Source organism: Saccostrea cucullata, unplaced genomic scaffold, assembly GCF_032062105.1.
Source record: "Saccostrea cucullata isolate Sc308-1 unplaced genomic scaffold, CSIRO_AGI_Scuc_v1 ctg2329, whole genome shotgun sequence".
NCBI lineage: Eukaryota > Metazoa > Mollusca > Bivalvia > Ostreida > Ostreidae > Saccostrea > Saccostrea cuccullata.
In genome coordinates, this window is record NW_026936006.1 from 3,910 (window position 1) to 23,480 (window position 19,571).

The 19,571-nt window shown below is 33.2% G+C and overlaps 2 long non-coding RNA genes and 1 pseudogene across 3 annotated transcripts; 1 reads left to right on the forward strand and 2 right to left on the reverse strand.

Moving 5' to 3' along the window:
* Nucleotides 1-2,183: 2,183 nt before the first annotated feature.
* Nucleotides 2,184-6,043, reverse strand: LOC134244555 (3-oxo-5-alpha-steroid 4-dehydrogenase 2-like; annotated as a pseudogene).
* Nucleotides 6,044-11,091: 5,048 nt separating this feature from the next.
* Nucleotides 11,092-15,631, reverse strand: LOC134244554 (uncharacterized). Of its 2 annotated transcripts, none has more exons than XR_009987245.1 (4): nucleotides 15,358-15,631; nucleotides 14,356-14,461; nucleotides 13,998-14,127; nucleotides 11,092-13,699 (listed from the first exon to the last, which is right to left on the reverse strand). It is a non-coding gene; the product is annotated as an uncharacterized LOC134244554 (long non-coding RNA). The 2 variants fall into 2 exon arrangements; XR_009987244.1 differs by lacking the exon at nucleotides 15,358-15,631 and adding an exon at nucleotides 14,567-14,964.
* A 102-nt stretch (nucleotides 15,632-15,733) lies between these two features.
* Nucleotides 15,734-16,637, forward strand: LOC134244553 (uncharacterized). The gene is made up of 3 exons (XR_009987243.1): nucleotides 15,734-15,868; nucleotides 16,310-16,413; nucleotides 16,550-16,637. It is a non-coding gene; the product is annotated as an uncharacterized LOC134244553 (long non-coding RNA).
* The last annotated feature ends 2,934 nt before the right edge of the window (nucleotides 16,638-19,571 follow it).

The following is a 19,571-nucleotide window of genomic DNA, read 5'->3' on the forward strand; positions in this document are numbered from 1 at the left end:
TCTCTCTCTCTCTCTCTCTCTCTCTCTCTCTCAATGGTCACTATTATATTTTTCGTATTTATTTATTATATGTATTAATGATGTTTTGATGTTCATAAGATATTATAAACATGTATATTGTGACAATTGGTATTAATAAAAAAAAATTAAAAAAAAAATAAATAAATAAAAGTGTTAAAAACATTCAATCGAAGTTTTTTCAAGGATGATTAAGAAGCAGTAATTGAGTTATGTTTATTAATTATCTATAAAACAAATCTGAAGCTTCAATATAGATTCTTAATCATAAATTTAGAAGATATTGGATGACACCATGGCTATTCATAGAATTGAATGTTATCTTACGGATCGTTGTTTACTTGCGTTTTTCATTTCCGAGATTAAAAAGTAAAGATGTATCCCGAACGCAAATATCGTCATTTACAAAAAAACAATTGCTGATTGGTCGACTTGGGTGTACTGAAATCCAATCAGAACTCTTAAAAAAATCCTAATTTCTATGAACACCGTAGGCCAAGGGTTTATGATGAGAGTAGCGTATCGGAAACCCATGGCTAGCGAAGATGAAAATCGAGTGTAATGCTGGCATTACGTAGCATTGTGCAGCATTACTTTGTAAGATAAGTACCTATTTTAAGAAATGTAAATGGACATGGATGATGGATATTATTGTTTAGGTTATTTGTTTTATTTATTTAATATTTTGTATTTCTATTTTATTTTTTCAAATAATACTATAGAATAAAAATGTTAACCTATTTAGATAACATTCCTGTATCTATTTAAATACACTTTTTATTCTGTTGAAAGTACACCTACTTTACATTTAAGTTTTCAAACTTATTTCAGATAAGAATTGATTTCAAAGAATTATATAAAATAGTTTTAAAAGATCTTTTTAAAAAAAATGCATATGAGATACAATTATTAATGTACACTGTAAACTGATAATTGGTACCTTTTGAATTGCTAGAGTACCACCAAAACATGCTAGGCCTCTCGTTTATGTAACAATTAAAACAATACATTGTTTGGAGAAGTGCTCCAAATTTCCAGTCCTTTCCTCCTGACTGTGTTTATAAAACATTAATTGAGCTGATTTACTTTGTACTGACCATGAAAATCCAATGTACCACAGAAAATAGAAGTCATGCCGGCATTCTATACTTTATTGTGCTTAGCAGATCAAAATTTACATCCTGTCTACTTTTTCAAAAAGGTTGTGAATACATTTATTTTTTTTCATAAGGTACTAATCAAAATAGCCTATACGAGATGCTTTATTATTAGATATTTTAGGCAGGGGTTAAAGTGCCCCAAAATTTAAATTACTTCATGACTTCAACAGTTTTGATTTGTTTAAAGGTTGAACCCCGAAGTAGAAAAGGGCTACATAGAGGATCAACGTTTAACATAGAAATTTACAGGAAAAACTTTAAAAGAATTTCTTCTCAAGAATAGCAAATCTTTGATTAGTCGTATTAATATCATCTTTGCTAAAGCGATGAATGTATTGAAATCCTCAGGCAGTATAGATTTAAATGTGTTTAAACGATTACCCCCGGGGGTAGTTGAAAGCACATTAGGGATGAAATGTTTGAGAAAAAAATAAAACCAGAGAGAAAGTTGAAAAATCGTTTTCTCAAGAACAGCAAAGCCATGATTACTCATATATTTCAAAATTGTTTGAATCAAAACCGCAATTGGAAGGGGGTGGGGGCAACAATGGGAGACACTACAATCAAATCTTTTTCAAAGGAATATAGATGAAAAATACTTTTTTAAAAAATATTTTAAAAATTTTTGCTCAGGAAAAGCAAATCCATGACTGATAATTATATGGAAGATTTCAAAGTTGTTACATCTACTTTTGTCCCCAGGAAGTCCAGGAAACTTGTTAAATGAAGTTGTAGTAAATGAAAGTTATTTTTCATGAAAGTATCCGTCAAAATTGATAAAAAGTACATGTACATCCAACTTGCGTAAAACAACATGCATAACCTCATTCAATCGTGAAAGTGTTCAAGAAAAACTTTTACTTAAAAAATGTTTTCGATGAGAAAGATCAAGATCAAGTTCACAGATTTACCAATTCTGAGAAAAGTGTATACAAATGTAAGTGTATTTATTGCATTATCCCTTTGTTTCTGTGGTTGAAACACCGTCTTACAGAAGAAACAGAATCAGTAATTTCTTTCTTTTGGATAATCCTCAAATTTCTCCCGGTAAAATCTACAAAATAAATAAAATTGAAAATATCAAGCGATCACTGATGTGAGTAAGGTAAAATTGGTACATTGCTTTTATTGCTGGTGTAAAATGTTTTAAGTGAGCTCAATGTCATGGGAAAACTTCAATGTATTCCTTTCGAGATGATATTTATCTATACTCAGTATATTACCTGTGATGATGGAAAGCCCTAGGGCCGATATTACACAGGGTGAAGATAGCAAAGGCTAGAGAGGGGATATTATAACACGCCACAGAAAAACCGATCCACTCCACGATTTCTCCCAGGAAGTTAGCACCAGAGACGTACTCGAATAGAAATCATAGGGATAAAAATAAAATAAAGTTACCAACCTTAACGATAATAATTCAAGGAGAAGTTTTTAAACCACAAACGATTCTCTGCATTTTCCCCAGATTACTGAATACTACATATATATGTACCACAGAACGGGAATAATATGTCTGAATACCTGTTGGAGTTTGATATGTGCCCTCTTTCTCTCTCCTTTGTGACGCCAGCAGACGGTCAGGCCGGATGTCAATGTACATCCCCGTAAAAAATAACATAATACCTAAAAAATAAATTAAAAATGTTTCTGTTAGGGTTTTAATGCGTATGAACATTTTAGAAATTACACACCAGTTCGCTTTCTTTTCATGTGTCATTTGCACAAACAGCGGATAATTTAGTTCTATTTGGTATATAATACCCAGACAGAATCTTGTCTTCTGGAAACAGTGGTGGATCTCAGTATTTGGTAGGAGTATCCCGTACGTCTGAAGAGCGCCGTTTACTGAACAGTAGAAAACGGCAGCCACAAACGAAAAAAAGGAATGGATTTTCCTCCCTTTATCCTTAGCGGGAAAATGAAAGTCCTGAAATCAATTATTTTTGAAAAAAAAAATCAATGGTCAAGCACGGATATATAGGTAGTCCACCCCACCTCACTGCCTGCGATTTTCAGAGTAATAGAAATTATGTACAGTCGATGTAGAAAAAAATGAAGTAGGACACCTCAGAAAACATTGGCGGGTGAATTTGAGACAAGCATATAAAAATGTATTTTCAGATATTCCCAATCCCCCTCCGAAATAGGGTTTTCGGGTATTGAAAAGTTGTTTGCATTTTTTTATATCCTTCTTTCGGATTTTTTTTATGCTTTTGTGAAACCCCCTCTCTGAAAAGATATAAATTTAAATTAAAAAATACAACCCTGAAAATCCCCTGGTTAGCGCATGATCGTAATGTGTAGTCGGTACAGTGACGAGTGAACAAATCAATTAAATTTTAGTACAAAAGTTAATTGGCAATAAAAAATTTAGGAGAAAACTCTCGAATATGCTCCAGTTTTCTTTTTTTTTTAACCTTTCAAAAATCATAAACAACGGACTGACAGGAAAAAGGGCTAATAAATATCACCTGTGAAAGTAATGTAACAGAAAGAATCCAATCAAAATCATGTTACTGCCATGAATATTGATTAACTCATCATAGCGCCACCTTGAGAGTATTACAAGCGGTACAACAAAGAACGGTAACTCCTGTAGGAACCAGGCGAGCTTTGCAGGCACGAGGCATTCCCATCCGGGACGAGTGTATCTGCCGTAGGGGGCCGTGGTGAACTGAAGCGTGACTAAATTAGAAATCCCCCACAAAACCATCAGACCGGAAGGAAATTTCAGCGAATCGTGGGCCGAAAACACGCGGTCAACTTGTTATTAACTTGTTATTAAGTTGATATTTTTCTTCCTTTATTTTTTTTTTCTTTAAAAACAGAGAAAAATAATTACCCCACCTCTGTCGATTTTTCCGTGAAATCCTGGCTTACGATTGGTTGAAGTCTGTCACGTGAAGGCGGTGGATTTCTTATACCCGGTCAGTTGTAAATCCATACCCGGTCAGTTGTAATCTATACCCGGTCGATGTATTACGTCACAAACACAAACGTGACGTCATAATGGGCACAGTATAAGAGTGATGAAGGATTTAGCAGAGAAAACCATTTAAAAACTACAGATAAAACGTAAATGTTACATCGGTGGGGTAAATTCGTTACATAGTCTTTTAGTGACAGGGTATGGGATGATACCTGGTTAGTAAATTTCATATCTGACTCGGCTCCGCCTCTCCAGGAATGAAATTTACTAACCAGGTATCATCCCATACCCTGTCACTAAAAGACTATGTAACTAATATTACACTTAATTTGGAAATTAAAGATTCTTTTAACTAAGCATTACTGCATTTAATGATTTATATGGTGTGCGAGTCGTATTTTATAAACATTTTTAAAATGGATGACGTCATTCTCCCTCCTGCTGTCCGATTGTTTATTCTGAGGTAAGGACTCTGATTCGGCTAGCCAGTGATTCAAGGTGCTATTTCATAAACACAACGGCCCCGTGGGGATCCGGGTTAGAATAGGTCCTCAGTACTCCCTTGCATCTCGTAAAACGCGACTAAATGGGGCGGGCCTTCGGATGAGACCTTATAAACCGAGGCCCCGTGTCACAGCAGATGTGGACCGATAAAGATCCCTCCCCGCTCAAAGGCCGAAAGTGCCGAGCATAGGCCTAAATTTGCAGCCCTTCACCGGCAATGGTGACGTCCATATCAGTGAAATATTCTGGAGAGGGACGTTTAACAATATGCAATCAATCAATCAATCATAACCACAACGATAAATAAAAACTCTATAGAAATCTATGATGTTTGTTTTGTTTCTTATTTTCTATTTCTGTATCTCTAAATTTACCCCCTCTAGATACAGGATATACTTTTTTGTGTTGATAAATGAACTTTGGAGCGATGAATAAATAAATCTCTCTCTCTCTCTCTCTCAGCTCTCTCTCTCTCTCAATATGTTTGAATGTATGAACTGTGGAGCGATGAATATAGTTAACTATAGTATTTTTTGTTAGGGCACTCCTCCATTGCGCTTACACCGGTCGGCAGGGGATACTCACTCCTCCATGGCGCTTACACCGGTCGGCAGGGGATGCTCACTCCTCAATTGCGCTTGCATGATGTTAAGGAGGTTCATATTTCTCCACTCCAATTTTGTATTAATTGTTTAATGGATTTTTGAGCTTAATTGAATACAGTTCGTTATCCCCATATAATCATAATATGACGCATATCTTTCAGAGTGATAAAGACAGAAAAAAGTGTTCACTAGCTACAGATCTGTAGCTCTCCGAATATTATTTTGACAGACAGGAGAGCTACAGTGCCACCATTGTTAAAACTGCATACAGTGTATAACTGAAAGGAAAAAGAAACGCAGGGTAAATCTTTTAGGTGAATTAGATTTGTTTTTCTAAAAATACTTTTTAGTTTTCCTATCTACCTTTTAAAATCATCTTTCAGAAAGATATAATCAAATTCTCTTATGATTTTGTCTAATTATTCATAAGTTATTGAAGTTCAAATGACGATACCCCCAAAAGTGAAAATCAAAAACTTTCATTATCTTCAATGTCTATCTCGTGCATTTGTCAGAGTCTTATTTCTCCTTTGCATGGAATTTCAGTGTTTATCTTTCAAACCCTGGCTATATTTAGCATTGGTAACCACGCAAAAAATAAGTCAAATGGCGCGCGCATGCGCCAGTGAGAGGAATACAACAATAAGTTGACTGGCTCAAAAAACCAAATTGCGAAATTTTTTTCTTTCAAATTTCGTATGAATGTAATGATTATAATCGTCTACTCTATAAATGGCTGTTTTTGTGGTAGTAAGGTGGCGATTTAAGAGATGGCAGGACGAATAACCTGCTCGTAACATGGCTCTGTTTTGCGTTATCGTCATCGTCACGGTCGATTGAAAACCATTCCAGACACTCTCTGACAACGGGTAACAAGTTTTATGGGGGGAAATTTACAAGAGACTGCTTAGTAAACCGTTTTTGCCTTTTTCTTAATTATTCAATTCGAAAACAAGACCCTATTGAACTTCCGTAAACTGTGCCAAGATTGCAATAAATTCATAATGTCTCTTAATATTGAAAAAGGATGTGCATACCTCATATGCATCAAATAATGCAACAAAATTTGTTGACAAACTAGTCGTTATGAAATTGCACGTGTTTTGTTCTTTTTATCGTTTTCCCTACGTGACGTCATAATTTTTACGGTTGAGTAACTCGGAATACTGATTTTGATGCACAGTAACTAAATTTCCCTTCTGAACAATTTTCGTAATTTTCGGTCATGTGGTCAAATTTTTATCGAAAATTATGCTACCCTGCGTTTCTTTTTCATTTCTGTATATTTATTGCGCACAAAAGTTGCAGTTTTGGAGTAATTCTTCCAAATTATGACTTCAATTGCAAAAAAGATCGATAAAAAAACCCTTACTCCTCTGTAAAGTACTTTAGTTGACATCTGCACGAAGTGTGTTGCACCGAATTATCTTGCAAACCAAAATGGCAGTATAAACAGAAGAAATTTTCGATGATCTCGATTTCAGGGCCAGGAAGGCTATTAACAACAATTATAGGAAATGTTTTGTTGTGGAAACAGTGAAAAAATATGTTAGCAACACACGGTTAGTAATATTGTGAGGTGAAAGTTCAAAAACATTGAGAAATAAAGCGAGAAACAGCGCTCTTTTTTGTGCGCAATAAATATAGGATGGCACTGTAGCTCTCCGGTATTTCAATATATTTTTTTCGGAGAGCTACAGAACTGCAGCAATGTCAAAGCTTGCTCGTCTAAAAGAAATTAGGATAAATGATCAGCATTTTTTTTAAGATCAGCGAGCTACAGATCTGCAGCTACAATTTCAGCAATATATTGGTTTCATTTGTACTTTTTTTAAAGTGGAATATTCAAGAGCCAGTATAATAAATGGACATTTGTAAAGATAAGTTAATAGCTATATTGTATTCTAAATTATAAAGTCACGAATAATATGCTATTAGATCAAGTCACTCAACAATATAGTTAAAATTTTCTAATATCTTTTAAAGATCAATGTATGGAATATTTATGAACAAATAAATGTTTATTGGTTTTGGTAAAAATTTAATAATATTGACTTTTAAATTTTACCGTAGAAATATTGTGCTATAAATTTATTAGGAATAATATGATAAAAATATTGTAAAACAAAAATATTTGCTGTATGATATTGTGATTCTCTCTCTCTCTCTCTCTCTCTCTCTCTCTCTCTCTCTCTCTCTCTCTCCTAGATTATTATATTTTATTTTACTTATCTAAGTAGATCGAAGTAGAGTGGGTTGTAAGTGTAGCGCATTATTATACCATCCGGATAATAACCGACATCGTTCAACGATTACATTCGTTAAGTGCGACACCTACCGGAAAAAAAAATAATGGCCGCTAAAACTTCGTCTACAACTTAGAAAACAGACACAAGTCATTAGGAATGGCAAACGACGAAAGAATACAGAAATTGAAAGTTTTTAAACAAAAAGTGCATATCAATTATTGATTATCATTTAATTTCATAAGCATGTTTCTTTCACGAAACGCAAAAATCTCCCATTGTTTACTCGTTATCTGTTTGGTCCAGAGTGGTGCTTGTTGCTACATCCTCAAGTTGGGGTGTGATTAAATCGGGGGAACTTTTTTTTAACATTACGACAGTATTAGATTAAGTCTTATTCTAAATGCTTTAATTTATTCTTTGAATGAGATTCGAGAATCGAACTTTCATTTTGACACATCTAGTTCATAAACAAAAAAAGCAAAGAATCACATACTTCAAAGATGTGACGTACATGTATGACCCCCGGTAAATTGACAAATATTAAATGTCAAAATCTTACTCCAATTTTCGAAAGCAACTTATCACTGATATATGTACCCAAATGGATAACTACTTTTAGCAAAACAGTTAATTTGGAAGGTAAGAAGGATATGGAGATAACGAACAGTATTTATTCTCAAAATCCATACAACAATACAAAATGGGAGCAGAGCAAACACGGAACTCCAAAACATCAGAGGTGGGATCAGGTGCCATGGACAAGTGACCATCCCCTGCTGACCGGTCACACCCGCCGTGTGGAATCTATCTTTCATAGGGTAGGGTACCATGTTGACATCCAATTCCCTTTGAAGTTTGGCTCCGTCCCACTCTTTCATACCTTTGAAATATGTAAGCGCAAATAGGTACACTTATCTTTTTTTGTTGGTAGCTGAAATATGTGAAAGGAGAAAATTGTATCTACATGATCTAATTGCTTCATATATATGCTATGTTTGAAATATTGTACAATTTAGCTGGCCTTTCCAAATATGAACGGATTGAGAAAAAGGAAAGTATTTTTCTTCTGACTTAAGAATAAAATTCATATGCTAATTGAAAAACTAATGTGTGACTATCTAATTGACCAATCAGCTGAGATCCATTACAGTTGCTGAAATGTTATTGTTGACAACTTACACAAACGTTCAAGCTACATGAACAATTCTGCAGGATTAAAGCACAATTAAACCTGTTACACGAACGATCCTTCAAGCACACAATTCTACACATTACACGTTTGCTAAAGCAAACGCACGATTCTACACTCAAAATACTTCCAAATATTTAGGAATCCATATTTTTAAAACGAACTACGATTTTAGATATTAAAAAATTATAAATATTATTTCATCAAAAAAAAACAAGAGGCCCATGGGCCACATCGCTCACCTGAGAAGCTTTGACAATTCTGTTCTTTACCAGATTTCCCCCTTGTTATACATAATGCATCCCCACCCTACCCCACTGATCATAATTTAGACACTTTGAAATCTACACTACCCCATGATCCTTCCATGGGCACATATGTTTCAGCTTTTTTGGCCCAGTGGTTCCTGAGAAGAAGATTTTCAAAGATTTTTCCTCTATATTTCTATGTAAAACTTTGATTCCCTATAATGGCTCCACCCTTTCCCCGGGGGTCATGATTCCTACAATTTAGAATTTCCACTACCCTAGAATGCTTCCACATAAGCTTCACTTTTTCTGGCCCAGTGGTTCTTGAGAAGAAGATTTTCAAAGATTTTTCCTATATATTTCTATATAAAACTTTGATTCCCCATTGTGGCCCCGCCCTTCCCCCGGGGGTCATTATTTGAACAATTTAGAATCTACATTATACCAGGATGCTTCCACATACATGTAAGTTTCAGCTTTTCTGGCCCAGTGGTTCTTGAGAAGAAGATTTTCAAAGATTTTTCCTATATCTTTCTATGTAAAATTTTGATACCCCATTGTGGCCCCGACCTTCCCCCGGGGATTATTTTTTTAACAATTTAGAATCTGCACTATACCAGGATGCTTCCACATAAGTTTCAGCTTTTCTGGCCCAGTGGAACTTGATAAGAAGATTTTCAATGATTTTTCCTATATTTCTAAATAAAACTTTGATTCCCCATTGTGGCCCCGCCCTTCCCCCGGGGGTCATGATGTGAACAATTCAGAATCTACACTATACCAGGATGCTTCCACATAAGTTTCAGCTTTTCTGGCCCAAAAAAGATTTTTTAAGGACCCAACCCTATTTTTGTCTTTTCTTGATTATCTCCCCTTGCGAGGGGATATGTCCCTTCTTTTTAACAATTTTAATTTCCCTTCACCCAAGGATGCTTTGTACCAAGTTTGGTCAAAATTGGCCAAGTGGTTCTTGAGAAAAAGTCGAAAATGTGAAAAGTTTATAGACGGACAGACAGACGGACGGACGAACGGACGGACAGACGGACGGACGACTGACAAAATGTGATCAGAAAAGCTCACTTGAGCCTTCGGCTCAGGTGAGGTAAAAAATGGATATTTTCTTAATCTCCGCTGACCTTCAACCTTGTACAGTGAAGACCGACATAGGGTATGCGTACAAGTCTGACCACTCTTTCATTGAAATTTCCTTCAAGTTCTCAAACCAAAGGAAGAGGTACTGGAAATTTAATAATAGGTTACTATACAATCAAACCTTTGTCCAAAGTATTAAAGAATGTATTTCAGAAACTATTGCTCAATATGATACAAAAAATAGCTGTACAATTAATGATCAATTACTTTGGGAAACTTTAATTAATGATAACAGGCAAAACCATATCAGTACCTCATTCAAGAAAAGCGGAAGAGATAAAACGGAGTCAGAACTTGAGAAAAAATTACAAGGTCTATATGAAAAGCCTCTTTCAGAGGAAAATAAATTAGAAAATAAGTTAAAGCAAATAAGGGAAGAGAAGGTAAAATGTATCGTTATTAGGGCAAAGGCGTAATGAAATGTAGAGGAGGAGAAAAGTACCACATATTTCTGTAATTTAGAGAAAAAAAATTATATAAAAAAAATTATTCCAAAAATGAAAAATTAATGACTTATATCACACAACTACCGGATATTTTAAAAGCTCAGGAAATTTTTTCTTAAAAAAAGCTGTATACTGCATGTGATCACATACACTGCTTGAAAAAACACCTTTACAAAACTTTACTTGTGAAGTAAATTTCATTAAATGTGCTCCAAAAAGCAAGGTCATCTTTGTATTAACTTTACAAAAAATAAAGGTGAAAAGGTAACCTTTACTTACACGAAAAGATAATTAAATATAACCTTTCACCTTTAATGCCATACTAAAGTTCATTAAATATACATATTTTATAAAAGTCTTATTTAAATGCTGACTATTGTTTAATACACTTATTCTTTGGATTTTCACAGTTAGTTTAAAGAATCTAATCTAGTCAGTACCCAGAATTTTAAGACAAATTTCATATATTGTTTTTATTATCTTGTATCCATTTCCAGTGGAAATTAGTATTAGAAATGGTCATCTACAGATTCAAACACTCGACTCATCATTATTTGACAGACTACACCTCAAATAATACAACACCTATGATGAAAGCCAGGTTAGCTTAGTTGGAGCAGCTGGCGTTTATTTTGATACATGTAACAAAACATAAATATTTAACATACATTACATTGAATGTGAAACAATAAAGCACTGCAATGCATTTGCAAAATATTTTACATGTAATAAATTGTATCCCTATCACTGACATTAAAAACCGCCCAGGCAAAAACCATAGATGGTTAACTATGGAAAACCTGTGTCCGTCGCTCTGTAAATAATGTCTCAAAGGAGAATGCCGGACGTGCATTCGGTGCAATAGTTAAAAATGCACGAACATCCTATAATATTTGCATGTATGAAAAAATCAAAATTAAAATACATTTCAACAGTTTTGTTATTTCCATTACCAGTATATTTATAAAAATATGATATATATATAAAGCAAAAAAAAAATGTGTGTATTGAAGAGCACTGGCTTAGAATGATATGAACATATTACTGAATACTCATTTCTCATTGGCTTTCCTTTGGCCACGCCCACATATACAACCAAAACCATTAATATACATTCCTCGCATACAATGTATTCCCGCTATACTGCGAAACACAGGAAAAAAATATTATCTGCACCAGGATTGCCTACAACTCTCTGAATTGGATGGCATAGATCTTTACTATGTATATTGATATTAATGATAAAGTAATTAAAAATATAACAATGGGAAAAATTGGAATACTGATATTTTTCATTTTCCAATCAAACATTATCTAAAATATTCTGTATTTTTGCTTCTCATAATATGATGAGTCAGATATACAGCACAAACAATATCCAGTTATAACCTTGAATATAAACATTATATTGAGCTATCTTTGACTTTTGTTCTCCTTTAAACATTCAGATACATGTGAGAAAAAATTTAAAAAAAAAAGAAATACAGATGACAAGTATAAATTTCACATTTCTGCTCATGAAATGGAGGTTCCATTTCACTTTAAAATATAATACTGGTACAATATATATTCTTTATGGTGCATGTACATATATAAAATAAACTTTGCAGTTTAAATTGAATTAAAAATGTGGAAAAAATAACATAAAAGGCTATTTGATTTGCGCTTATTATACACAGGCTAATAACATCTTCAACTTGTAATGCAAAATGATGCATTTTACATATTCTCAAACACAAAATATGGTGAAAAATCTATTAGAATAGATGCGGGGATGCAGTTTGCAAAATGCATGAGATCATGTATGAGTCCAGCTTCACCCCGTGAGTCTGTCTATGCTTGATTTAGTTTAGACTATGTTTTTATGTCTGTGGTAAATGTTAGTGTGTTTGCATATGTGTCCAGCTTCACACATTTTCATGTATGTGCTCGACTTCACACGCCTTGGAAAATATGTAATAGGTTGTGGTAGATGCTTGTGTGTTTGCATATGTGTCCAGCTTCACACATTTTCATGTATGTGCTCGACTTCACATGCCTTGGAAAATATGTAATAGGTTGTGGCAGATGCATGTGTATTTGTGTATGTGTCCAGCTTCACACATTTTCATGTAGTGCTCGACTTCACACACCTTGGAAAATATGTAATAGGTTATGGTAGATGCATGTTTGCATATGTATCCAGCTTCACGTATTTTCATGTGTTTGCTCGATTTACACGTCATAAATGTAAAATATGTAACCAAGATGGTGTAAAACGTTTACAAGTGTATGATGCACAAAGAGAAAAAAAGTTCTGTGTGTTTTGTTCTGCAAATAAATAAATTACAATTATGTCCTGTTGAGATACTGACAATCAAAATAAGTAACATATTCATATTACATAACTGTACTGAAAATCACACATCCAGTTTAAATTACTTTACTGAAAATTGAATTTGTGCAAAAACTCTGAATGAATAACATTTAAAACAATGAATGCTTGCATGTTCATCTATAAATCTTCAAGATATTTCCTAGTTAGTTTGTAGCGCCGCATTGGGCAGTCTTATAACACATTTCATAATGTCAGTTTGCATGAATAAATCAATTTATCCTTGTTCCTCATATCTTGAAAATAGATGCCGAAATTCTAGTCTACAGTTTATTTACACAGCACATCACAAATAGAAACATTCAGGAAAAATAATTCACTAAAAATAAAATCCAAGTTAAATAATCACATGTACATATAAATCCAAGAAATATTAGGTTATATTCCAAGTAAGTAAGTAACTTTATCTATCTCTAACAGTTCAATCTACTAAGTCTTCTATATTTCCATCTTCCTATCTTATTCTAAAATTCTGTCGCACTATATATATACTCAAGATCCGCTCCTGACGATCAGGAGCACATTATAAGATCCTTAAGATCAGGAATCAATACACAGGTCATTACGATCAGCAGGGGGTTATATAAGAGGGGGCAATTAATATACAGATAAGATGATAATGTGTGAACAATTAACTATTGAAGAGTTATATTACAGATAAGATATTCTAAATCGCTTCAAGTTTACAAATTCTTGATCATATCATTGATAACAGTACATTTTCTTGATCATGACATCTGTATTACATTCCCCTCTCTGACATCTTTTCTTGTTCACCAATTAGTTCAACAGTCATCTGGGTACTCAGGTGTTGTACAAGTCCTAATAATAATAATTTTCAAAATTATAAAGAAAAAAATACAATTTTTAAATAGGTTTTCATTACTTCTATTGAAATTAAAGCACAAGCTTTTGAAGACATACTTAAGTAACTTAACACATGTATAACTAAACATAATGGAAATTTAGACAAAGCGACTCAATGTCAAACATATGATAGTGATACATCTATAATATCCATGAAACTTACAGAGATACTTAAAATGTTTATGGTGTGCTTTCACTAAGCTTAGCAGTATATAAACATCTCTTGATTAAATGTTGAAGTCCAAATCCTCACCTGACTTGCACATTCATATGGATTGGTTCTTTGTTGATAATCTCTTTCAACAATCTTCATCACAACATCTGAAAGTCATCCATCTTCAAAATTGAATCTGACGCTCACCTCTCAAGTGTATATAGACTCCCTGTACAAATGCATGGAAAATAAGATTTTGAATAAAAAATGAATTATCTCTATACCATACCTGGCCTCTTTAAAAAATGTGAGGAAATATTTTAAATACTTTTCTTTAGATAAAATCATGTAGTAAGTATCCAACAATGTTGAAAAAAAGTTTTCTCTAGAATTTTACATTTATATTGAATGAAAAATGCATTGTTCCCTCTACTTAAAAAAATTCAAAAGACATTACCTAAAATGGAAATAAGGTACAACTGTGACTGGTGTCTCAGGCATAACCAATAAACACAAGACCTTTCCATCCTTAGCAGCATGCATTAGCTCCACATTCCTTGCTTCTACAAAAATATATAATGAAATTTTTTTAAAAAATGAGAGCGAATCTTTATATTGAATGAAAAATGCATTGTTCCCTCTACTTAAAAAAAATCAAAAGGCATTACCTAAAATGGAAATAAGGTACAACTGTGACTGGTGTCTCAGGAACAACCAATAAACACAAGACCTTTCCATCCTTAGCAGCATGCATTAGCTCCACATTCCTTGCTTGTACAAAAAATATACAATGAAAATTTTTAAAAAATGAGAGCGAAGAGTGTTACATGTACTTGGGGGAACAGAGGAAGGAATTTTGAAGTCAGGTTAGTTATATTTCTGCCAGTGTTGGCAGGGGCATAGTATCCGGGGGCCAGGGGGGCTTGGCCCCCACTTTTTTTTCCAAAACTAACATACACTATAGGAAATGTTAATTCAAAGCCTGGTTGGCCCCCCACTTTTAGAAATGTACCGAAAATGTAGTATAAGAATTGGTACTAAATGTAGTTGCCACTGAGAAAAAGTTAACCTACCCCCCCCCCCCACCACCACCACCACCACCACCATCACGAAAAAGGATTTTCGACTTTGGGCAACTTTACACAAAAGCACAAAAGGAGAAACATTTTTATAAATGGGTTTTTGGTGAATTGCTTTCAGTCCATTTCAAAGTTGAAAACTGATACTGACTCATTATGCGACTTTTTGTCTGCTTTTCATAAAACTGAAACTTATTCCAAAATAGCTAAATATAGCTATATTTTATAGGTAAATAAAGCTATATAGGTAGATATACGTTTATAGCTAAATATAGTGATTTTCCTGGACCTGAACGATGCAACGCCACTGGTTGGGACGTATAAATTTCCATAATTAAAATGAAACAAATTATGCGCAACAAATAAGACACATGTATTACCTTGCAGTCACCGGCCCACATAATGTATGCAACTGACAACATCCCAAATCCCTTTCTTTGTTGTTTACTTGGCGGAATTTTCTTTGCCTTCTAGACTGGTTCCCTTGCTCTGGTTCCCATACATTGCCGTGAATAAGTCCTACGTTTATTGGTTTTGTTTACAAGCTTCAACATCAATAAAATCTCCAGCACATTTACAGCCTGTATTGTAAACTACACTGAAAACATACTTTACACACAATTTTAAGCTCAGTATTATGTTATCCTCTTCATTCAAGTAATATGTAAACTCTTCTCGAATGTAAAACGAACGATCTACTCTGAACAGTAACCCAAATATGGCACTGTGTATTCGGTTGAATAGCCAATCATTTCAAATCAAGTTGAGCGGGTCTGCATCGTTATTTTGACGAAGTTTGAAACCAGTGGTAATTTTTTGACACTTCATCTAGATTTAAGAAGATTCTTGCCTGAACAACTGCTCTAACTCCCGGGTTGGCATGCTCTAAAGGTTTGTTTACGATTTCCAGCCGTTTTTACTTTCACTTTCAGATCAGTACAGTGTGCATGTTGTGAAAGAATGAAATTAATCAAAGTCACGGAAAACGACGCTTTGTATGTTATTTTCTGCTAGGATATTAGATAAGTACTTTTGATAATTCTGGGATTAAATGTTTATGTGCGTCACTTTATTCTGTAAAGGTGTATGAATCATAGGGGCTTGTCTGCCGGATTGAGATAAATGTAAAATAATTTTAAAAATTTGCATCTACATTAACCATGTTAACTACACTCTAAAAGTTGCTTTAATAAAGATTCTGATCAGGCAAGAAAAATAATGTTTTAAGAAAAGTACTAAACCTATATACATAAACTCTCAACTTTGAGAGTTTATTTATTTTTATTTATATCATTTTGTATTTTAAACTGTGTCCATTTTCTTAAAACACAGGTATAGTGAATTCAGTATGCAGATTGTTGAAGGGAAAACATCAAGACGGGGCGAGGAAGACAACAAAACATGATTACCCAGATTGAGGATCCCAGTGTTCTTTGGTACAAGCACATTTTAATAATAAATTTCATGAAATCTGTTACTTGAACAAACATTTACATTATTTAGTGCTTGACTTGCTCGGGAGTCAATATCGTCATATATTTGTAAAAAAAATGTTCAATTTCCTTTGTATAGTCTCAAGCTACTCAGCCTACCATGAGAAAATTAAAAGATCTGTCATGAAGAAGAGGCTGGTTCTCAACTTTCATATTATAAATGGCAAGTATTGTTTAGAACTAAATTTAAATAATTCTTGATAAAAAATAACATAAGGGTGTTTGTCAATTCATAGCTATTATTTGTGATTGCACTGTGTATTAATTTTCAAAATCAATTCATTCTCTGGTGACCAAGTGCAGCTGTTTGCTTCAAACTGATAATTTTTAAAAAAAAAAAGACTGACTATATTTGTCCATATGTACCAGTACAAAATGTTAATCATGGTATGAATTCTATTTCAGCATGATTGTCATCTTCAATTTGAGGGACTCTCACCTAAAGTCCTTTTACTGTTCCATATCATGCAGGAAGAAGTTCATGAGCTGAAACATGCGATTGGGGAAAAAGGTACATATATCCTAAACCATAACTTCAGTATCATTCTGTATACATGTACAGCTACACTAAATACCGTACAAGTGGAAATTTTAGCGAGAGGCAAATTTTACGATTTGTCCTTTAAAACTGGTAATTTATTTTTAGCGAGATGCTATTTTAGCGACTTTAAAATGTACATTTAAGAAACTTATACAAATAAAACGCAATTAATTTTTAACAATATTTAATTTTAGCGATCTCCACAACCTCGCTAATAATGCCAAAATTAAATCCTCGCTAAAAATTCTACTTATACGGTACGTAGCATTATATTGTTCTCTTTGTAAACTGACAACTGAGTAGTCAGGAAACCTATGATTTCTCAATATTTCAGGGATTTATTCTTTGTTTTTGTGTAGTACCCTTAAAAAATACATTTTTCTCAAATTGTAATTTATAGGCTTTATGTGATAAGGGATACATGACCTAACCCATAGATTCTTCATATAATATGTCAATAACAAGAGTTCCACTCATCTTATTAAATTAATAAATTTACATTTTTTTTGCTTTTTGAGGTTAAAGGTCATGTATTAACTGTTTATTTATTAGTAAGGTTGTGCCTTGTTTTTATTTTTATTAATCATGGTATTGTGAATTCTGATAACACGAAGCCGTTGAAAATATTCATATTTATGCATGGCACTGAAAAAAAATACTTTTTTTTCTTTTAGGAAAAGCATTAGGAAAATGCCTGTATGGGGAGAAAAGTTTTGAACTCTGAAAAGGGAGGTGTGACAAAAACATTTTGACAGTTGTTGATTTCCACTAAAACCAATATCCACAAGAAAGAGGACATAGTTTTATGTTGATTCACAACTTTAAATTCAAGAATGTACAGTTGGTTTTATTATAAAACATGTCACATACAAAAAAACATATTTGTAAAATGTACTCTGTCTTTGATCATGTTGATATGTATGTAATTTGCAGGATAGGATGTGGGCAACATATACTGACAAGAATCTTGATGATTTTGATCTAATGTTTGTAAAAAATAATGTTTTGTATTGTAATAAACAAAGTTAAAGTCAGCTTTTTCTTAATATGTATATTAATTATGATGTTTACATTTCCGCAACTTATCAATTTTGAAGGAAAATCTTATTCATAATTTGAATAAGGCTTCATTCACTGGAATGGAAAACGGAAATTATTAACTTTTGTGGTTATTAAAGATGGTATTTAATTAAATTTAAGGTTTGTAATTATCAGATTGTGGTTATTAAAGATGGTATTTAATTAAATTTAAGGTCTGTAATTATCAGATTTAATATATCCTAAATACTGTGTTTAATGGTTGTAAATATTAACTTTACTTTTTTGTAAAGTCAAGACAATGTGGGACATTACATCATATTTAAGTGCATGTAAAGTTAATGTAAAGGTTACCTTTTCCAACTTTGACTTTTTTCAGAAAAGCCAATTAAAGGCATTGTAAATAATAAATTTACTTTATCTTTACTTGTTTTGTAAAGCCAAATTTTCACGCAGTGATAATAACAAAAGAACACGAGGAAGTGTTTTTTGATTCTAAAAACTAGTATATTGAAAGACTCACAGAGGATGAAAAAAAAATGAATTAGAAGGTCTAATCTCTAAAGAGGAATTTTTTTCGCATTACAGAATGAAAAATGAAAAAAAAAAAAAAAGCGGAAAATCCCCTGGACTTGACGGTTTTACATATAAAGTTCTTGTGGAAATATATTTATAAATATTTGCTTAATTCAATAAACCATGCTTATTTTAAAAATTCTCTATCAATTTCACAGAGGCTTGGAGTGATAAAATGCTTTCCCAAAAGTGACAAATCAAAACTGTATTTTAAGAACTGGCGACCGATATCTGCGGTGTATTGCAAATAGGATGAAAAATATATTTCAAAACTTGTCAGCCAAAGACAGGCGGGTTTTATTAAAAACAGATATATCGGAGAATGCACTCGTCTCATATATGATCGAATTCAAAAAGCAGAAGAAGAAAATATTCCTGGCATACTTTTATCATATGACTTTTAATAAACTTTTGATACTATTGATTGAAACTTTATTTTCAAAACTTTAGAATTTTTCAACTTTGGGTGATCAATAATAAAATGGTTTAAACTACTCTATCACGATGTATCTAGCAATGTGCTTAACAACGGTCTTTTTATTCATCCATTTTCACAATAGGAAGAGGTTTTAGACAGGGGGACCCTCTTTCTTCTTATTTATTTCTTCTAGTGGTAGAGCTCCTCAGCGCCTCTTTAAAAAACAATCCCGACATTAAGGGAATAAATATTAAAGATTCAGAATATCTTGTTAGCCAATATGCAGAAGATATTTTTCTAGCGCTCGAAGATGATGAAAAATTCCTTAACTTAGCATTAAAATGCATAAACTCCTTTGCTGCTTGCTCCGGACTAAAACCCAATTTCGAAAAAAAAAAAAAACACAATGAATTGGTGCAAAAAGGGGCTGTGGTCAAGAGATTAAGACAAAAAAAAAATAATGTGCAACCATGACGGTGAATTTAAACTCTTAGGTATAACTTTTGACTTAAACAAACCTGATATCAC